Genomic DNA, 9589 nt, shown 5'->3' with positions numbered 1-9589 from the left:
TATATATATATATATATATATATATATAAAACAAAGGGAGAATACTGTATAAAAGTAAATTCAATTCTGCTCTGGACCTTAGAAAATCTTGGACCGCCTCTGCCTATTATAAAGACTGAGAAAATAACAAAATAAAAGAGAAGAACACAACAAATCTAGCAAAAATGCAGGTCCAACAGTGTCCAAACAATTATTACATCTTATTTTTTTCAGCACATATGAAGAGGGAGGAACTGGGCATGCCCAACCCGACGGAGGAGGAGGAGGAAGAGGAGGAAGAGGCTGCGATCAGAGGAGCGGAGTGGTGGAGTTTTCTGACAGCAAAATGCTGCCGATGATCTGTCTGCTTCACTGCATCAAGTCTGTTTACACTTGACAGGAAGCGGACCCTAACACCCTCAGCCCCCCACCCCTCTGCCCTGCAACACACACCCAAACACGCGGTGTGACACACACTCACACACATACACACGCACACCGTGACTGGGAGCGGATAAATGTGGACCGCAGTGGTACCGACAGCGTGCAGCCTGCAGCAGAGCGCGATGCAACAGCATCTCATCATCTGTGGCGCCGGGTAGCCGCTGCTGATGCTGAGGCTCCAGAGACACACAGCAGCGGGATCTGGTGAGTAAAACGTCCCTCAGCCGCCGCCACACGGCTCCCAGATGGGGATTTTTATTTTAGCGTCTGTTACTGGGTGATTGTCGCCGCGCTGCATCACTGAAACACCGAGCCGGACCTGCAGGACACAGAACTGGCCCGTGAAAAGGTCATACCCAAACACACACCGCGCAAACAACCGTGTCTGTGACGCATCTTGTGCAGAGCCCCACTCAAGTTTTGTCCTTGGCAGACAAAGTTGGCGCTGCGTGGATCACCTTATCTAAGGTGAAAGCGTACGTGAAGAGATTGTAGATAACACGGGGAGACGCATGTAAGTGCACCTGGTCACTTCTCCCCCCCACACACACACAAAACAAATGAGTTAAAGGATGTCTGGAGGACCTATAAGGCTTTTCACAAGCACTTTCTATCAAACGACAAGCTGAAAAGTGTTGCAACGCGGTGCTGCAACGCAACAATTATCTGATCTGGAATCAGACTTCTGGCGCCATTCACAGACAGGACTTGATAAAATAGTGAATAATGCAGCAAGAAAACAATCAGTGTATTGTTAAAACAAACAGATCAAAGAGTCCAAACAAAGCAGCAGGTTGTCAGTCCGGATGAAAATACAGGTGAACATGAATCAATCAGAATACCATCAAAAACATTTATTCCGAGTCTGAAGCATATAGATTCATACATATATCACACAGAATGATGTATTAATTTAGATGTTTGTTGGAATGCGGCCAGTAAAAAGTAATGTTTGATGCAGAAGTCATGCTTTCCCTCAGTGTATTTTAAGCCTGGCGGGCCTCCAGGCTGAGCATTGCTTTTTATTTTTAAGTCTTTTTAAAAATGTTTTCATTTTTTAAGACTTTATACTTGGTGTTCAGGTATTAATCTCCCAATCTGTCAATAACACATTCAAGTGGTATTTTAAAATTTCTTGTCACCTTTAAACATTTTTAAACTCAAAAACATGGCGGGTGGCTGGGTGAATGACTAGCAGGTTTTCTGGGGGAAACCTTGGAAATGTGATACTTTGGCCACGATGTGATGGGAAAACTGCTGACTGTCCAGCAAACAGTCAATGACAAACCACACAAGTAAGGGGAGCCGCAGAATATCTGGCTGTTCAAAGATTCCTGCATGTGTGCATGGAAAATTGAGTGGAGTGAAAAACTTTGGTTTAAAAGAGGTGCTCTATCAGGAAGGACTGTGAAGCAAAGCCCAATCAAGATTAAATGCCAAATTATTATAAGCGTAGTACCATTTATAGGTGAAATAATCTCTCAGTGGAACAAGTACTTTTTCATCGATGTTAAGGAATTATTAACTCAAAACAAACTCCTACATCTTGCAGAAAAGGGTAACACTTTATTTGAAGGGGGGGTGAATAAGACTGTCATGACACCGTCATAAAAACCTGTCATGAACATGAATAAGCCTTCATGAATATTTATGACTGTTGTCATAAAGCGTCATTCGGTAAATTATGACACTTTTAATACAAAGTTGACATTATTCAAAATGTCTTCCTTATGACAACTTGACATTAACCAAGAAATCATTACTGATGTAAATTTGTTATAAAAGTATTACTGATTGCACTTTAAAAATGGGGTAACTTTATGTTATTAAAGGTAAAGTTTAAACAGTAATGATTTCTTGGTTAATGTCAAGCTGTCATAACAGACATTTTGAATAATGTCAACTTTGTAATAAAAGTGTCATAATTTACCAAATGACACTTTATGACAACAGTCATAAATATTCATGAAGACTTATTCATGTTCATGACAGGTGTTATGTCATGTTTATGAAAGTGTCATGACAGCCTTATTCACCCCCCTTCAAATAAAGTGTTACCCAGAAAGGTTACATCCAAATTAGGTTTGTTTTATTTTAAGTAATGAGATATTTGCAGCAAAATCTAAACCAGAAATACTTGGTACCATTTTGTGTTTTTAACAGAGGTTGGCAGTCATTTCAGCAGGCGATAATTTATTAGACGTCTGTCTAATAAAAACATGTCTGTCTGTCTGTCTGTTGTTTTCCTCCTCAGTCATATGAAAATGAAGATTATTGTGATTTTGAATTTATGGCGGTTTAAAAATTCGTCCAAGTGAATTGTGGGAATCACTGGGAAACCGAGCAGCTTTAAGCTACAGATGGATTTTGATGCTTTTTACTCATAATAAATGAATCTGTAGAAAAAATGTTCTGAATCTGAGGACTTTTCACCGAATGTTGAACCCAAAGGTCCGATCTGGGCCATGAAGGACGGCCAGACACATTTTCTCTTCTTTTGTTGCCTTTTATTTGTCCCTCATCCGGGAGTCAGTCTGAACCCGGCCTCGGGTTAATGGGGGTAGAAAACGGCTTTAAAGATCAGTATTTTTGTTGGAGAATCATTTATTTACTAGAGATTTTTTTGTTTTTATTTCTGAAAACACTCAGAAATACGGTTTCATTTTTCAGTATTGTAGATTGATTTTTTTTCCTCCACTCTGCATCGTAGCATTACTCTATTGCTCTATTGGACTCTGTTCAGGCAGATAATTTTGGGTTTGACTCTAGAATACTTTTATATGTAGAGGATTTAATGCTCAACTCAGAGACTGGTTCCTGTCTGTGGGTGCAAAACAATCCCAAATCACCAGCCCTCCACCACTGTGCTTTTACTGTTGATAAAAATGTCTCACCATCTTGGGTTTGAGTTAATGAGTGAAACATAGAAGCTCTACGCTCTAATCCATCCATCCAAATAAATGTTTATTTGCTGCTAAAGACAACCCAACCACTTACTTTTGCAACAACAAAGGAATAATCAGTGTCATTTACCCGACCTGCACGATCAGAGTATTTAATGTGACCAAATAACCACCAAATTTCACTTCACTGGTTAATGTCTAATACAACTTATTAGACAAAAACTACAAAGCGACACAGAGGAAATGTTCTTACTTAAGGTTGAGTCACGCTGTAGAAAACTAGTCCACTGAATAAAGTTCAGTGAATTTGATGAGGATGAAATGTGTTTGTCATGAAAAATAGGCAGAATGCAAAGATGTTTTGATGGCCTGATTTAATGCTGCAGCAGCAACACAGTTGGCCCTAACAATGTTTGGGTTTCCATTAGTTGTTATTGATCCATTGAGATGCTAAGCCATCCTTCTCTGCAGAGAAACAGCATTAGTGACCAGAGAAGTCTTGAATTGCTGTGTTTTTTTTCTCTCCTTCCCACGTCTGTTTTCATTCCTCCCTACACTCTCCCACTCTTTACTTCCTCCCACCAGTCCACGGTTTATCTTTTTTCATCCCTCTCTCTCAACTTTACGTTGCTTCCACCCGCCCCCGCCAGCTTTCAGGTCGCGGTATATTTTCAGCTCAGGAACACACATTTTCCTAATTGTGCTGTTAGGAGTGTATAGGAGGCGAGCGTTCTGGCAGTGGAGAGGAGCCGTTTATGGTTTGGAGATGGGATGCAGCTTGAGAGGCGATGCCGAGCGTTAGCATTTGACAATCCTGCTGTGTCTCCCTGTAAAGACTGGCCGTCCGCCGCGAGCCGCTCCGATCTACGAGGTTCTCGCTCTGTGTGCTGCTGGCTGCGGTGCAGATGGCGCGCTTTGCAGCAGCCTGGATCATGTGTGATTAATGAAACACAAATCTGTCGTAGAAGCGCTTTATTCCTCGCTGCGTGCTGAAAACGCCTTCTCGTTTTGTCACTTTGGTCTCTCAGTAACAGTCTGCTGTCGGTGTGGGGATCGTTCTTGGCTGTTTGGTAACTTTTCAGTGCCAGGAATTGATTTTTTTTCTCTTCTTCTGATGCTCAATAACCCACAGCATCCTGCTAAGGTGTCCAACTGCAAGTGATTTCATGCTTTATCTGATGCCGGGCAGCGGAGTTACATAAGTCACCTCTAAATAATTTGACTGCCTTGACATGAAGTATTTTTAACAGACATTTAGAAAATGTGACTCAGGAAGCGCAGGTGTCGATCTGCCAATAATGGTGATCTGATCTTCAGGGCTGATAGCGAAGGGCTGGCATGAGATTAATCAATCAAACTTTATTTATGGAGCTTTTTTCATTCAAATAACTGTAATACAAAGGTTGAAAAGAAGCAGACGGCAATGGAACAGAGGCCTCAGTTACGTGTCCGAGTCCCGGCCTTTTGACCTTTGCCACATGTCTTCCTCCCTCTCTCACTTTCCTGTCTGGTCACTCTCAAATAAAGGCCACCGGGGCCAAAACAATCCATAAAAAAAAGAAGATAGAGACAAAAATACACAAGAACTAAAAACAACAAAACTGATAAACTGAGGGAATGCAATCATGCAATGAGGAAACTACAAATTTATTAAAACTGATGAAGAAACTAAAATTCTAAAAACACGGACATGAGAAAAACAAAGATATCTAAGATCCATCCATCCATTTTCTGAACACCCTTGTCCCTCAGTGGGGTCGGGAGGGGTGCTGGTGCCTATCTCCAGCTAACGTTCCGGGCGAGAGGCGGGGTACATCCTGGACAGGTCGCCAGTCTGTCGCAGAAGATATCTAAGATAAACCTCTAAATAATTTTGGATACAGTACAAATCAAATATATATGACCTGTTTAATTATTAAATAAGTAAAACAAATAAAGTAATAAAATAAAGTTTGAATTTTAGTTATTGATTTAGGAGTGACCCTGAGTGTCCTGTGCAGTGAAAGTCTTTCTCGCCTGCCTCCATCTCACCTGGTCCTTCGCTGCTTTAATTGCTGCATCAATCATCTCCATGTCCTCCTTCACCATCAGTCTTTCCTGGACAGGCTGGTCTTTTCCTCTGTCTCAGACATCCTTAAAATGTCTCCATCTCCAAACCATCTTATCTTTTTAAATGATAAATATGTTTGACTAGCTAAAACACCTTAAAATCAATTCTTAATGCATCGATATCCAAATCTGAGACGTTACAAACGCTGTGAATATGAGCTTGATCTGTGGTCCTCCTTAGTGCTTGTTCTCCTGAACTCTGAAGTATCTGTAACTTCAGTCAGGAAGAGTAGAAAGCAAATCATTAAACAAGCAACTCTACATTTAACTAAAGCCTCTGCACTGGGTTGAGATCATCTACCTATTGCATTGTTTGATGCTCTCAAATGTGACGAATCGAGTATTATCAAAACTCGGTGTGCTGTGAGTTTCTCTCTCTGAAACTTTAGTTTTGTTCCAACAGAGTTGAAGAAAATGTATATTTAGAGTACAATTAAAAAGTGCATCAAGAGACACAGCGATATAGAGTGGTGTGTCATCAGCGTAGCTGCAAAGATTTGTGCTTTGCTCCCTGAAAAGATATTTACATAGAAAAATATGGGACCTAGAATTGAGCCTTGAGGTGTGCCACAGTTTAAAGCAGCAAATTCAGATAATCAGTTACCCCAATTAATTATTTTTTATCAGTTTAAATTAATTTCACCCTCTTAAGGACAGTTTGATAGATTCCATTCAGTTTTAGTAGAAACATAGCAGAAAAATCTTACTGCTGCTAAAGTAAGACATGTTCCTCTAATACTTTGACTAAACTGTGGGCTGCAAGGGAAACTTTAATCTTTACTGAAAACATGTAACTAACATTTGACCTAACAGAGTCATCAGTCTGTGGCAGTTTGACCTGGTTGATGGACAGGAGTGTGTGTGTTGAACTGAGTGGAGCCCAATCTTCTGAGACTGGAGTTGTCACAAGGCACCGATAAGAAAATCAGAAACTGATTGTGGTGCAACTACGGCAACAAGTTGGGAAGATTTATTATTTGACCAAGTATGGGCTTCCTTTAGATCACAGGTGTCGAACTCCAGTCCTGGAGGGCCGCTGCCCTGCAGCTTTTAGATGTGCCTCTGCTGCACCACAGCTGAATAGAATAGTTAGGTCATTAGCAAGGCTCTGGAGAACATATCTACACAAGAAGGAGGTAATTAAGCCATTTCATTCCAGCGTTTTTTGTACCTGTGGCACATCTAAAACCTGCAGGACAGCGGCCCTGGAAGACTGGAGTTTGACAGCCCTGCTTTAGAGCATCTGACAAATAAACGTCTGCTGAGACTCAACAATGACCCTTTTTAAAGTTATTAAAAAAGACTTTAAAATGCTGTTTTTATGATGAGATTAAACAAAATTACCAGATTTTCATTGTCAAACAAATTTCAAAAGTATATATAATTTTCCTTACACCTCACAGCTGTGCAGCACTTGGTTTTGGCCAAATCCCAGTAAACAAATGTAATGTGACCAAGATGTGTACCTGCAAGGCATAAAAAAGGGAACATAAAAGTAAAATGTTAGAGGAAAATTTAGTTCTGCAGTGGCATTCTCAATGCTGGACAAAGTACAAATGTAAGAAGGAGTGCATTTCAAAAATGTTGGAGTTGTTCACTGTCGATGTGTGGAGATGAACGTTCAACCTCAGTTCTTCACTCGTCTCTCCACCGAGTTTATTTTTAAAACCTCATCAATCAATGAGCTCCATTGTTCATCTCTCTTGGACTCTCAAGTTCACCCAGGAACATCGGCGCTGGCTGATGGAGTCAATCAGCCTGCCGTCCTAATCCAATTGTCCTTAACTTTATTTGTTTTGAAATAGAGCAGCGGCGTTGCTGATGAAAGCATCGCAGCTCCAGGAGACTCTCATCTGCATCTGCTGTAGTGCTGACTCCGCTAAAAGGTTGGCTTGGTCCGACTTGGTGCAGTCTGCAGAGAGACGGGCTGCTGCTGCTGCTGCGGCTGAGAACCTGTCCCGTCTCGTGTTTCTAGAAAGCTGCATGATCCCGGTTTCTGAGTGACAGGCTGCTAAACATGAGGAGGGGGAACCCCCAAATGCATGAGCTATCTATTTACAAGAACTTTTCCATTATGTGACATTAATTCAGACTAAGCTTTTCCTGTTTTCAGTAGACAAAGACTTTCATCTATTTTTACGTTTGAAGAAAAACAGGGAAGCTGTGTTGGTTTTTGCTGCAAGAGGGACTGGTGCACTTCACAAAGTAAGTGACATCATGAGAAAAGAACATCAAGTGGAAATGTAAAAACAGCAGATGAAGATGTTGGCCTGGAAGTTAAAGCTTGAGCATAAATTGGGCCTTCAAATGGTCAACGACCCCAGACACACAATCAGATTAGCAAACTATTTGTTTGTGGGAGTTTGTGGAAAATTACCCAAAACGTTTGATCCATGTCATACAGGTTAAAATGTAATTCTACCAAATTACTTAGGGAAATTATGCAAACTTCGAAATTTGAAGAAATCTAGTTTAACAGACAAAAAAAGGGGGAAAGTTTAATCTGATTTCAGTGACACAGTAACAAAAATTTTCCTTTTTTATTTTTTATTTTACAGGATATTTAAATATCTGGCTTTCTGGAAAACTGGACTTGCTGCAGTTGTTGTTGCTCAGAAACAATCATGGTTGGTGATTTTCTGCAGTCTTGCTGATGTTTCATTCAGCTGTGGCTTTATTTGGATAAATGAGCTGCTGGTTCAAAGGACGAAGGAGAGGTCAAAAGAGACAGCACCGCTCTGTCTAAGTTATGGATCGGACCAGCAGGATGCAGGCGTGACTGAACCACACTGTCCACGTTTTGTCTGATTTAAGTCAGGATTTTGTTTTGCAATCAAAAATGAAATTTATACCAAAGTATTTGCTTTCCATATCAACCTTTTTTCCCCTGTTCCATACTTAAATGCAGCTGCAACACAAAGTGAAGTGATTCATTTGTCAACATGCAGCTGTATGGTCCAAAGGAATTGAAAACTTCTTTAAATAAATATGGAGGAATTAAGTTGAGCAGATGTTGAACCCCGGCTGAGGATTGTGGAGGGACAGACGATCAGCCAGATTAAGTTATAAAAACAGACATTTTGCTTTTGCAAAAGGTGTAAAAATTGTTGCAAATATGATTTAAAATCAATATTATGATTTAATACCTATTAAGGACCTTAAAAATAATCCGAGGGAATTTCCTGAGGAATGAAAATAGAGATATAAGAGGTTTAGCGCTTATATGCCGTTTTCTGACACAAGAAGCTTGTTGTTTTTCCTGTCGGCTCTTTTCCATTTACATCTGAGAGCACAAGTGGTGGTGTGTCAATTCTTCTAAATTCAAAACAGTTTGTTTCCGAGGCGGTCCTCTGCCTCCTTTACCTTTGACCTGCTCAGTGTTTTCAGCCTGCATTCTATGTTAATTAGCTCATGTTTATTCAAAACATGCTGTCATTTGTTGCATGTCCAATCTGTGATTAGCAAGAAGTAGAAAAGGAGGCTGTTGTTGCATTTGTTGAGCCGTTCACTTCATGCTTTTGCTTCTGCTGTTGATTCAGCTGTACCTTCAATAATCAGACAAGACAAAAGACGGAGTAAACGAATGTAATGTCTTGAAGAAGAGGGAGTGGTACGGGGATATATTTAGTGCAAACGTATGTGTGCCTTATAGCTGTGAAGTTGAAGTCCCAGTGATACGAAGCTGAAGTTGGAACCGATTGAAGGAAATGACTGAAGGGCGACTGCACCTGATTTTTCACTGCCTCGATTATCTCTAACTACAAAACTTAGGCATTTCAGGTCTTCTGGTTCAAATCTACTCTGCATCCCCAGAGTCAGTGCTAAGAGGAAAAGCAGTGGTGCTGCTGCGTTGCAGAATAAAGAAGAATGCGTACTACTACTTCTTCTGTTTCATCTCCAGTCAGCAGCTAGATGGTTGAACTTTGCGGACAGTTGAGTGCAACGACACTTGATCCCAAACACACATCACAGCTGCCGTTGGATTGGTAATAGCAGCTTTAGATTGAGCTTCAAATGTTGTGCCAGAATTATTTTTAGAAGCTTGTTGATTGCGATATGTGAGCTTCGGGTACGACACACATGGCGGTTATTAACAAAATATTAGTGGGCAGATGTGTGTGATTCTGGGACTGTGTGATTCTGGGACTGTGTGA

General features: G+C 40.7%; 1 protein-coding gene across 4 annotated transcripts in view; it reads left to right on the top strand.

Moving 5' to 3' along the window:
• The first annotated feature begins 265 nt into the window (after positions 1 to 265).
• The window catches only part of LOC103153124 (PH and SEC7 domain-containing protein 1-like), a 79687-nt gene continuing 70363 nt past the window's right edge, over positions 266 to 9589 (top strand). For 2 of the 4 annotated variants that reach the window (XM_016661155.1, XM_016661142.1), the window contains exon 1: positions 266 to 627. The gene's annotated coding sequence lies outside the window, so the exon portion shown is untranslated. The remainder of the gene's footprint in view (positions 628 to 9589) is intronic. The other 2 variants (XM_016661158.1, XM_007573937.2) reach the window with 1 other exon arrangement.

This window comes from Poecilia formosa, unplaced genomic scaffold (genome assembly GCF_000485575.1).
Source record: "Poecilia formosa unplaced genomic scaffold, Poecilia_formosa-5.1.2 Scaffold7, whole genome shotgun sequence".
NCBI classification, from domain to species: domain Eukaryota; kingdom Metazoa; phylum Chordata; class Actinopteri; order Cyprinodontiformes; family Poeciliidae; genus Poecilia; species Poecilia formosa.
Note: the sequence above shows the minus strand (reverse complement) of the source record. Positions and strands in the feature narration are given on the sequence as shown.